The 11399-nt window shown below is 40.4% G+C and overlaps 1 pseudogene; it reads right to left on the bottom strand.

The window, feature by feature from the left end:
* Positions 1–8341: 8341 nt before the first annotated feature.
* On the bottom strand, positions 8342–11135 carry LOC101997582 (annotated as a pseudogene).
* Between the last annotated feature and the right edge of the window lie 264 nt (positions 11136–11399).

Raw genomic sequence — 11399 nt, 5'->3', positions numbered from 1 at the left:
GGTTGTTTCCAGGTTCTGGCTATTACAAACAATGCTGCTATGAGCATAGTTGAGCATATACTTTTGTTGTATGATAGGGCCTCTCTTGGGTATATTCCCAAGAGTGGTATTGCTGGGTCCAGGGGTATGTTGATCCCGAATTTCCTGAGAAACCGCCACACTGCTTTCCAGAGTGGTTGCACAAGTTTGCATTCCCACCAGCAATGGATGAGTGTACCCCTTTCTCCACACCCTCTCCAGCATAGGCTATCATTGGTGTTTTTTATTTTAGCCATTCTGACAGGTGTCAAGAACAATGGCAATGGGTTTTTGATCCTACTGCATGTACTGGCTTTGGGGGAGCCTAGGCAGTTTGGATGCTCACCTTACTAAAGCTGGATGGAGGTGGGCGGTCCTTGGACTTCCCACAGGTCAGGGAACCCTGATTGCTCTTCGAGCTGATGAGGGAGGGGGCTTGATCGGGGGAGGGGGAGGGAAATGGGAGGCGGTGGCGGGGAGGAGGCAGAAATCCTTAATAAATAAATAAATAAATAAATAAATAAATAAAATTAACAAAAAAAGAACTTACTAATTTTTAATCGTTTCTATTATTTTTGAAGATTACAATATAATTACACTATTGTCTCCCCTCCTTTTTCTCCCTCCAATGTACTACTTCCTTTCATATGTACTACTTTTTGCTCCATTTCAAATTCATAGCCTCTTTTTTATTAAATGTTATTACATATATACATGTGCTTACATGTTATTACACACATATGCACACAAATATATACCTAAATATATACCTAAATACATGAATATGATATGCTTAGTCTGTATAATATTACTTTTATGTATGCTTTCAGGGATGACCATTTGGCATTGGATAACCAGTTGGTGTGACCGTCCTTGGGGAAGACTCTTTCTACTTATCTCAGCTTAGAAGCATGTAGCTCTTTGTCTTTGTGTAGAGTTGAGCCTCATGGTCTTTCTGCAATCCAATTTAGCATGCTTATTGCTCTTGTTTTGTTCAGCTCATGTTTAGGCTGTGATGTCGGTGAGATCTTATGAGTGTAGCCTCTGATATTACTAGGAGACACACTTCTCATGGCAAACTTCTGATCCTCTTCTGACTTGGACAGTGTTTCTGCCCTCCTTCTGCAGTGAACTCTGAGCCTTGGATTGGAACTGCTCTGTGATTGGTTGTGGTTTTCTGTAAGCATCTCCATCTGTTGCAAAGAGAAGTTTCCTTCAAGTGGGGTGAAGGATACCCTTTTCTGGAGGATAAGGACAAATATTTATAGTGTAGTGAGAGATTATGTTGTTGTAGTAAAATGGCAGTTGCAGGTTCTTCTCTGACCTATGACTCATCCAGCTCTGGGTAGTTATCCAGGTTTCCAGTATCACACATGACTTTCCTCTTGTTTGAATGGGTGAACTTACTTTTAACCATAGACTGTGTTCCAGGGAAATATTTGGGTTGAGGTTAGCTACAAGAATGTGTAGCCCCTATGATCAATTCAATCCCAAATTCTACAGTACATGGAGACACTTCCAGATTTTCTTTGGATGTCTTTCATCTTTGCAAATTGAGTAATAGAGTTTTGAGATACTAGAGTGACTGATGTATAATACACTATTGATTATATTTTCTCTGGCTATATGAAATTAGTTTGACTATAACACAGTTTCATTCAAAAGAAATGAACAAAATTCCCTGTTATGTAGATTACACAAATAGGTATGCAATTTGATTATGTAAATAAATAAAGGATGGTAAAGAGATCCTGGCTAAGTCTGCAGCCACCGGGGTCACACTAGAACAGAGTAACAGCAGCCCCTCTCTGCTGCTGGGCCAGCATGCAGGAAAGAGTCCTGTGTTGAGTGCTCTACAGACTCCAGGCATTTCAGACTTGAGGGGTCAGTCCAGTGCTCAAGGCTGTCTGGAGGAGCCAGCCAGAAAACCTCACACTTATCAAAGCAGCAATGGCTTTTCTGCTGCCATTGTAAAATGGACCATGATGCTGGCTGTTGGCAAGAGCTCCAGATGAGAAGTGCTCCTGTCAACAGAAAAAGTACTTTAATATTTATGCTTTTGCCCCTAAAGTTTAGGTGACAAGCTTAAACATGGCTCATACTTGCTTTAACTGAATATTGACTTGTGACTGTTAGGCGCTCTAACCATTCACACCCTTCTGGCCTTCAAACACTTTGTGACCCTTGTGGTTTAATATGAATAAAGTAGGCTCCTTCCACATGAGCTCAGACCCCAGCATTGCCTATTTATGACCTTCAGAAAGTTATCCATACTTTTTTAGTTCATTTTCTTCTCTAAAGTGAAGATACTAATGCAACCCAATTCTTAAACACTAGATGGTTTTATATCAACTTAACACAAGCTAAAGTCATCTGAGAGGAGGAAACCTCAATTAGAAAAATGCTTCCCTAAGATGGGACTGTTGGCAGGTCTCTAAGGCATTTTCTTAATTAGCAATTGATGAGAGAGGGCCCAGCCCATTGTGGGTGGAGCCACCCCTGAGCTGGTGGTTCTGGGTTCTATAAAAATTCAGCCTGAGCAAGCCATGAGGGACAAGCCAGTTAGCAGCATCCTCTATAGCCTCTGCACCAGCCCTGGCTCCAGGTTCCTGTCCTGACTTCCCTCAGTGATGGACTGTTTCCTGGAAGTGTAGGCTGAAATAAACCCTTTCCTTCCCAAGTTGCTTCTGTCATGGTATTTCATCACAGCAATAGAAACCCTAGCTAGAACAGAAATGACCAGACTCATGTAGCAAATTTCCTTATCCTCTGAGACATCCCAACAGTCCTGTTTAAAGGAAAAAACAAGATGGTTACTAGAAAGGGATGTTCATACAATTTGGGTAATACATGATTACTTTGTAATATGGTCTTAATGGAAAGCAAACAGGAAATAGGACTTTATTAGAAATCTGTTTTGACCGATTTCTCTTCTGGAGAGACCTGAGTTTCTCTTGTACAGACTTATAAAAAATGAATTCATTAGCTTCTATCCTATCCCTGAGCAATGGCTCACTATTCCCTAAAACATTGTCTCACTTTTATTATTATAAATGCACATTCCTTCTGGGTTCATTTATTTATGTGGGACTAACATATTCAGCAAGTTGCTTTTATCATCATTAAAAACTTTCTTAGAAGTCTTTATAGTTTTAGCTTTAAATAAATGTTATTACACAAAGGCTGTCCCATAATTGCATACTTTCCCACTTTGTGTAGGGGTATTCTTCCTCCCCACAGAAGGACTGCTTCTGAACTGCTCATTTGCTGATCACAGGCACTAAAGTCCTGATGATAGCAGAACAAGCAGTCATAGAGATGCCTCAGTGGTGCAGATTGAAGCACGATTAATAAAAGCTCAGAAATAGAAACAGGGGCTTAACCTGAAGATCAGAAAAGCAAAGCAGCCAGCCACTGGCTCTTACCTTGACCTCAATATGAAATGGCGACCCTGCCTCCAGGAATCTCAGGATGAGACTGTGTCTGAGAGCTGTTTCCTCCCATTTTATATATTCCTTTCTAGGGCTGGGATTAAAGGTATGCACTGCCCGGTTTCTATGGCAACTAGTGTGGCTACTGGGATTAAAGGTGTGTGTTACCACTGCTTGCTCTGTAAGTTTTACCAGTGGGGCTGTTTTACTCTCTGATCCTCAGGCAAGCTTTATTTATTAAAATACAAGTGAAATGCCACTCCAGTAAGTTGAATGTAGGACACTGCTATATACCTCTGGCACCCAGTATCAGGAATGTGCAAATGTATTTATTCAAAATTGCAAAGTAAGTATGACAATGTCACCATAAATGATAGACACAGGGGTCTGCCAAGCTTTTCTCCAGTCATTTTTTTCAATTGACTTCTCTGAAGTTATTGATAAGGAACCTGCCCGGAGTATCCTGTCATAGTCACTGATGATATCTAAGTAATGTCCTAGGAACTCTGGTACTTCTCCCATTCCACTCATTGAGACCATTCTAGGTCCTTTTTTTCTTTCAACTCTTCTGTGATTATATTTCTATTATAGTGAGCAGAATAGCATCCAGCAAAGTAGGTCTTCTAACCTTTGTTAGAGCAATGATTCCCTTCCCCACCATATTCACAAAATCATCAAGCATAACATCATCATAACTGCTGTGGGAGCTCCATCCACTCCTTCAGCCAATAGCCTTTAAGATACCAGCCCACTTGAGTGTAGTCTCTTACACTATAAATGCAGCTGTAAATCGTGCACTCTTTCTCTTGCTTCGGGCTCTCACTTCTGGCTGCTAGACTCTGTTCCTGTTTCCCGTTTGTGCAGAGGATTGTCATTTAGGATAGTGATCTGTAAGTCTTCCCTAAATAAATAACCCTTTATTATACGTAATTCTGAACTAGTGTGAGATTATTTTGTATCTTCTGCCATCATTTGGTGCCCGAACATGGGGACCAGTCCACACTTTTTGGGATAGGTTGGTCAGCTGTGTGGTGCCTTGGGCACTGACTCTCCTACCTACGGTTTTAGCAGGCCCTCAGACACAGCAGGCTGCTGCTCAGTGCTCCCTTGCTCGCAACCCACAACCCACATGCCAGCCCATACACTGCTGCCTGTGATCCCTGCAGTGCACATGGTCCACAACTTGCACTGATGGAAAGCTTTGGTTTCCTCTTTATCCTGGACCTAACTTTTGGAATCATTTGATTACCTTAATAACTGTTCTTAATTTGTTAAAGAAAGCATATTTTTCAGTACCTAAGTAAGCAACATGTGCTGTTTGGTGCTGCTAGCATCTCTCAGCCATGTGGCTACCACTGTGACACCTACTGGCTGATAATAATTATTACACCTACTCCAATTCATTGTAATTACTTTTCGACAAGTAAGATCTGAAAAACTACAAAAAATGACGGATAACATCCAGGAGTTCAATAATTATTTTCCTTATATTATAAAAGGTATTGTGCAAGATTTACCATGCTGTTTTCCTTCCTATTATTTGATTCTAAGAATTAGCTTTGTTTTCAATATTATCTCATTAAAATGGTTCAACACTATGGAGAGGGGTAGCATCAATTTGACAAAATTTTCTGAAAGAATTTGTACTGTTGAATCTGTCAGAATCTTTTGAAAAGTTGTATGTCCAAGGATGAGACATCATCTTTACTGAACAAGTTGGAATCCCCAGTGAAGACATTAGAACAGAACACTGGAAAGGAGATTCAGACTTTAAAAAATGCATGAGTAAAAAGATTTGAAAAGATTGAGAAATTTATTGAAATTGATGATCAGGGACAGAAGGTACAAGGACAGGATTTAGCCTTATCAGTACATGCCAGACCCCTGGATGACATACACAGAGTTATAACTACATATATGGTAATTTCCTCAGAAAGTCCATCTGACACAAAGAGTATGCATGGGAACCAATATGTATGAGTTATCTAAAAGAAATAAAACAGGCAATAATTTCTTATGGGCTACATTCACCATTTGTCAGGAGATGGTGAAAAATGTGGTCTTCAAGCACTAAGGCAATCCCACACGATTGGCTTCAATTAATCTCAGCAGTCATAGAAAATGGACCTCAGCTGCTTTGGAAGTGTTATTTGAGAGAAGAGGCAAAAATTTTAGAACAACATGGATAAGCAAAAGCATTTGAAACTTCACAAGATCAAATTCTTGGTGAGGGTCATTACTCTGATCCTCAGGAACAAGCTTGCTATGACAAATGTACCTTGTCCCTATGTAGTACAGCAGCTTTAAATGCGTGGGACAGGATTCAGGAACTAGGAAAAAGGACTGAGTTGTAAATTAGGGTTAAACAGGGCCAGAGAGAACCCTTTACTGACTTCTTACAAAGATTAACTAAGGCTCTACAATTAGGAGTGACAGACCCTGAAGCTAGACATGTACTAATTGAATCCATAGCTTTTGAAAATGCCAACTTAGAATGTAAGAAGATCCTTGAGCATTTAACGTTTAGATCAGCACCCATAGATGAATGGATCTCACATACAATAATGTTGAAACATTTTACTATAGTACTGAAGCTTGGGTAGGAGAAGTGATTTCCAATGATATGAGAAGACACCAAAATGCCAAATGCTTTAATTGTGGAAGAATAGGACATCTAAGAAGGGACTGTAGACAAGGAATTCCTAGGAATAATGCCTCCTCTAGGAATGGTAAGAATAGGAGGACTCAGCCTTCTGGTATATGTAGGAGGTGTGGCAAAGGCCGACATTGGACTAATGAATGTTGTCGACAAGAGACAGACAAGGCAACCTGATACCACTGGAAACTCCTTGGGGGGCCTCTCGCAGGACCCAAAGTCAAACAAGGCCCAGTCATTCCCAGTCGTTGTTGATAATATGTCTCACCAGGAAAATTATACAATCCAGTGCCTACTGTAAAAAACCATACTGTTCTAGATGATGGAATAGACCTGGAGGATGAGTAAAAACTCTAGTAGGAATTAGGAAATATATATTTTGACAGACTTCTATAAATATCAAAGACCAAAGCTAAGAGTGTGTATAAATGACATTGTAAATGAGGGATTACTAGACACAGGTGCAGATGTAACTATCATTACTCCAGAATCTTGGCATCCAGATTGGCCTCTTCAAGAGGCAGATATTCAATTCCTAGGAATTGGAACCCTACCTCAAGTAAAACAAAGCATGAGGTGGGTTGAATGCATAGTGCCAAGTCATAAAGGAAGGCTGAGGCCATATGTATCTAATATTGCAGTGAATTTATTGGGCCATGACCTATTACAGTAATGGAATACCCAGGTTAACATTTCTGTGGTCCCTAAAACTCATGTTTCTGGCAAGGATATTATAAGATATTATAAATGAAGGTCACCAGCCATCCAGGCTGTACAAGAACACAAAGCAACTAGCAAATCTTCAGAGGAACTAACAGCCTTGCCTTTAAAATTCTTAACTGAGGGTTGGGTGGTGGTGGTGCATGCCTTTAATCTCAGCACTTGGGAGGCAGAGGTAGGTGGATCTCTGTGAGTTTGAGGCCAGCCTGGTCTACAGGATCTAGTTCTAGGATAGGCTCCACAGCTACAGAGAAACCCTATCTTGAAAAAACCAAGAAAAAAAATTCTTAACTGAGAAACTCATATGGGTTAAACAGTGGCCTTTAATGGTTGGTTGCTTCAACATTGCAAATAAGATTTTAGGTGATTGCTCAGGCAGTCAGTTGTCTCTGTCATCTACTGCACATTTTGGAAGCTGCTTGATTGCACTTCCTGCCTACTCAAGTAATATTATCTCCCTTCTTAGACTTTCTATGGAGTTTCAAGATTAGATAGTCATAGTTACTGTCCTCCTAGCCAAGCCATTTCCAATACAGGACTTAGACTCCTTAGGAAAGAATGTTTATTAAAACATTTAGCATATGTTCCTTGCTTAATATTGTTTATGCTGGTTGTAATTCTAATCTTATACATGATATTGGTTCCTAGTGTATATAGTTTTATATTGGGTTTGGAACTCTCTTATTTAAACAAAAGAGGAGGTGCTGTGGGAGCTCTTTCTGCTCCTTCAGCCAATAGCATTTAAGATACCAGCCCACTTGGGCATGGTCTCTTATACTAGAATTGCGGCTGTAAAGCATTGCTTTTCTCTTGCTTCCAGCTCTCACTTCTGGCTGTTCCTGTTCCCATTTGTGCAGAGGACTGTGATTTAGCATAGTGATCTGTCAACTTTATATGGAAAAACAAAAAACCCAGGATAGCCAAAACAGTCTTATATAATAAAGGAACTTCTGGAGGCATTACCATCCCTGACTTCAAACTCTACTACAGAGCTACAGTATTGAAAACAGCTTGGTATTGGTATAAAAACAGAGAAGTCGACCAATGGGATCGTATAGAAGACCCAGATTTTAACCCACAAACCTATGAACACCTCATTTTCGATAAAGGAGCTAAAAGTATACAATGGAAGAAAGAAAGCATCTTCAACAAATGGTGCTGGCACAATTGGATGTCAACCTGTAGAAGAATGAAAATTGACCCATATCTATCACCATGTACAAAACTCAAGTCCAAATGGATCAAAGACCTCAATATCAGTCTGAGCACACTGAACCTGATAGAAGAGAAATTGGGAGGTACCCTACAACAGATGGGCACAGGCGATCGCTTCCTAGGTATAACCCCAGCAGCACAGACATTAAGGGCAACATTGAATAAATGGGACCTACTGAAACTGAGAAGCTTCTATAAAGCAAAGGACACTGTCACTAAGACAAAAAGTCTTCCCTAAATAAATAACCCTTTATTATATGTAATTCTGAACTAGTGTGGGATTATTTTGTATCTTCTGCCATCACATAACAAACTTCAGAGGAACTTTGCAGAATTTTCTCACTGCCAAAGATCCTTCAAGACCTACATTCTTAGTCATTGCCAGGATTTTGAGTGCTCTTTTAATAATTTCTATGCCAATTTTCTGTTCTACATTAGCAGACTTCAGTGAATCCAAGGCTGGGGTGCATAAAAGCTGGTCAGAGCACCCTTCTAGTAGACCAGCTTTTATCCTGTTCAAAAGTAGTGCACTTAACGCTTCTCCATCAACATCTCTAGTGCTTATGAGTAGGGTCTTCTGAGGACCACTGGAATTTCTAGAGGAGGTACAATGAACTGGATACTACACATTTTATTTTCTTGCAACAGAAGATCTTGCAATTCACATTTTGACCTTTGGGTGTATTGATCCTTTATCACACTTCATGCCTTTAATGATTTCTAATCCATCATTCGGTGTTTTCCCACCACCTCTCACTACGACACCCTTTCTTCCAACCTTTTTAATTGTTTCAGAAATGACGTTTCCATTTTGATTTCTTCATAGCAGGAATTACAGCAACCTGAACAATTTCTTCAAGGGTTGTCACTGGTTTAGACTGTGTTTTCAGTTCAGCAATTGCAGCACCACCAGAAACATTAAACCTCACCTGGTTTCCAGTGTATTGGCATATTTGCTGATGCTCTCATCTTTGACCATAGAGCATGCCAGAACAGTAGCAGTGAGTGGTGGTACCATCTCCAGTCTCTTCATGTGGGTTACTAGCAACACTTTGAACAAGTTAGCCTTAATACTTTATATTTATTCTTTAAATGAATTGACTTTGTGAAGGTCACACCATGTTTTCTTACTGGGGACTTGTTCAGCTCTTTTTATAACCACCATTCTTCCTTTGGCCCAATGTTACTAATGCAGTATTGGCTAAAAGGTCCACACCTTGAGCAATAAGGCTAAGCTATCTGCACCAAAACTTATATTTTTGCCCAGGACACTGGTCTCATCTGTAGAAGGACTATGAATAGTCAAAACATTTCTACTGGGAACTGGTGGGAGCTCATGAATCAAGTAAGATTATCACAGTGTGTGAGGGGAGAAGTCTTTATTTTTAATTCTAACTTTAAGTAGCTCTGGCTACTTTGGTGACATCAGAGAAATTTAGTTGACTTTGCAGAGCTCTCTGTTTAGATACATTTGTGGTGGCTGATCAGCCTGTATTGCAGTCTGGAGCATGTATAAAGTGGCATGTCATGGTATGCTGCTTAGGTGTTTGGGTTTTTGTTTTTTGTTTAATTTTTTTTCTAATTGACACAAGGCAGAGTCATCTGGGAAAAAAGAACTTCAGTTGATAAAACATCTCCATCATATTGCTTTAATGCAAGATCATATGAACATTTTCTTGATTAATGACCAATATGGGAGGGCCTAGCCCATTGTGGGAGATGCCACCCCTGGGCAGCTGTTCCTGGGTGGCAAAAAAAGCAAGCTGAGCAAGCCATGGAGAACTAGCCAGTAATCAGAGTTCCTCTATGGCCTCTACTTTAGTTCCTGCTCCCAGTTCTTGTTCTTCTTGATTTCCTTTGACGAACTGTAAGCCAAATAAATCCTTTCTTCCTCATATCATTTTTGGTCATGGTATTTTATCACTACAACAGAAACCAAACTAGGATGCAAGGTAAGGAACTGTTTTTGATTGTCCCATGAGGCTAACAGTTCAACATCCTTTCCAACATCCAGGAAAGAGGCATTTTTACCAGGCGTATAGAGACTGGTGTGTAACCTAGAGCCTATTCTTATAACTTGTAAGGCTGTGGCAGTTTCTCCGGTAAATAGCCTGGTGGTGGCAGATCTGCCCTGTAGATAGCGCTGTACGAGAAACCAAATGAAAAGCCAAACCCACTAAGAATACATATGTTTTCCTTCTTAACAAAAAAGTTTTTAACTGAAATAGAATTACATCACTTTTCCTCCCCTTTCCCTTCCTCCAGCCACTCCCAGCTACCCTCCCTCAACCCCTTCTCAGGTTCCCACTCTCTAGTTCATTGCCTATTATTCTTTGATTATATTTGTTACATACATGTATGTTTGTATATTTGTACTCACTCATATACAAATAAACTAGTTTGTTTTTGTTGTTTGTGTGTATAGGATTTCAAGGCTGATAACTTTACATCAAACAACCAATAAGAGGGCTCATCACTAGGAGACACTAATTATCCTTCTATCAGGCAATAGAAGCCTGCAGTTCTTTGCTTAGATGTGGTACCCTGGGAAATTGTCTCCGTTCACACTGAGATGGCCATTGGAACCACTATTGTTCTGGCCTCGTTTACACAGCCATTTCTAGGAGAGACCATTTTCCCAGCAGACTTCCTAGTATTCTGGCTCTTATAATCTCCTCCATTTCATTCATGGCATTCCCTGAGATGTATATGTAGGAGCTGGAATGTAGGTGCATCTGTTGGGCTGGGCTCCCCAGAACTGTTGAGCTCTCTCTGATTATGTCCACTTGTGGTTTTCGTGGTGGTCTCCACTTACTGTAAAGAGAGACTTATTTAACGACAGGTGTGGTAGCTAAACCTCTGTGGGTATGAAGATAAGAATTAGAATGTAGCAAGGAATTAGCCTAGTCTAGCATATTGACAGTAGTAGATTCTTGTCTAAGGTCCGTGACCTCACTAGTCCTGGGAAGTCAGCTAGATTTTCAGTACCAGACATGTTTTTCTTACTGTTGAGTGGACCTTAAGTCCAGTTAGATGGTTGTTGATGTCACCATCATGTGAGTGCTACTCTTGTACCTTTACAGATACCTTGTCATGCTTGCAGTAGCCATAGCTCATAGGTTCCGCAGCTATATAGGACTGTCTAATTGCTCCCTCCCTTGGCAGCATGCATATCAACATCATGGAAGCTAGCCAACAGGAAAAGACTCTCAGGCGAGATCCAGCTCGAGTCATCCAAATTGTGTGTCCGAAGTGTGTGGTTTCTTCAGAAGGAGTCATAGACCTTCAACCTCTGTTCAGCAACGAAGGGCTACATCCTTACATTAATCAATACTGCCTTGGGGGTTACTTGGACTACT

Source organism: Microtus ochrogaster, chromosome 1 (assembly GCF_000317375.1).
Source record: "Microtus ochrogaster isolate Prairie Vole_2 chromosome 1, MicOch1.0, whole genome shotgun sequence".
NCBI classification, from domain to species: domain Eukaryota; kingdom Metazoa; phylum Chordata; class Mammalia; order Rodentia; family Cricetidae; genus Microtus; species Microtus ochrogaster.
Note: the sequence above shows the minus strand (reverse complement) of the source record. Positions and strands in the feature narration are given on the sequence as shown.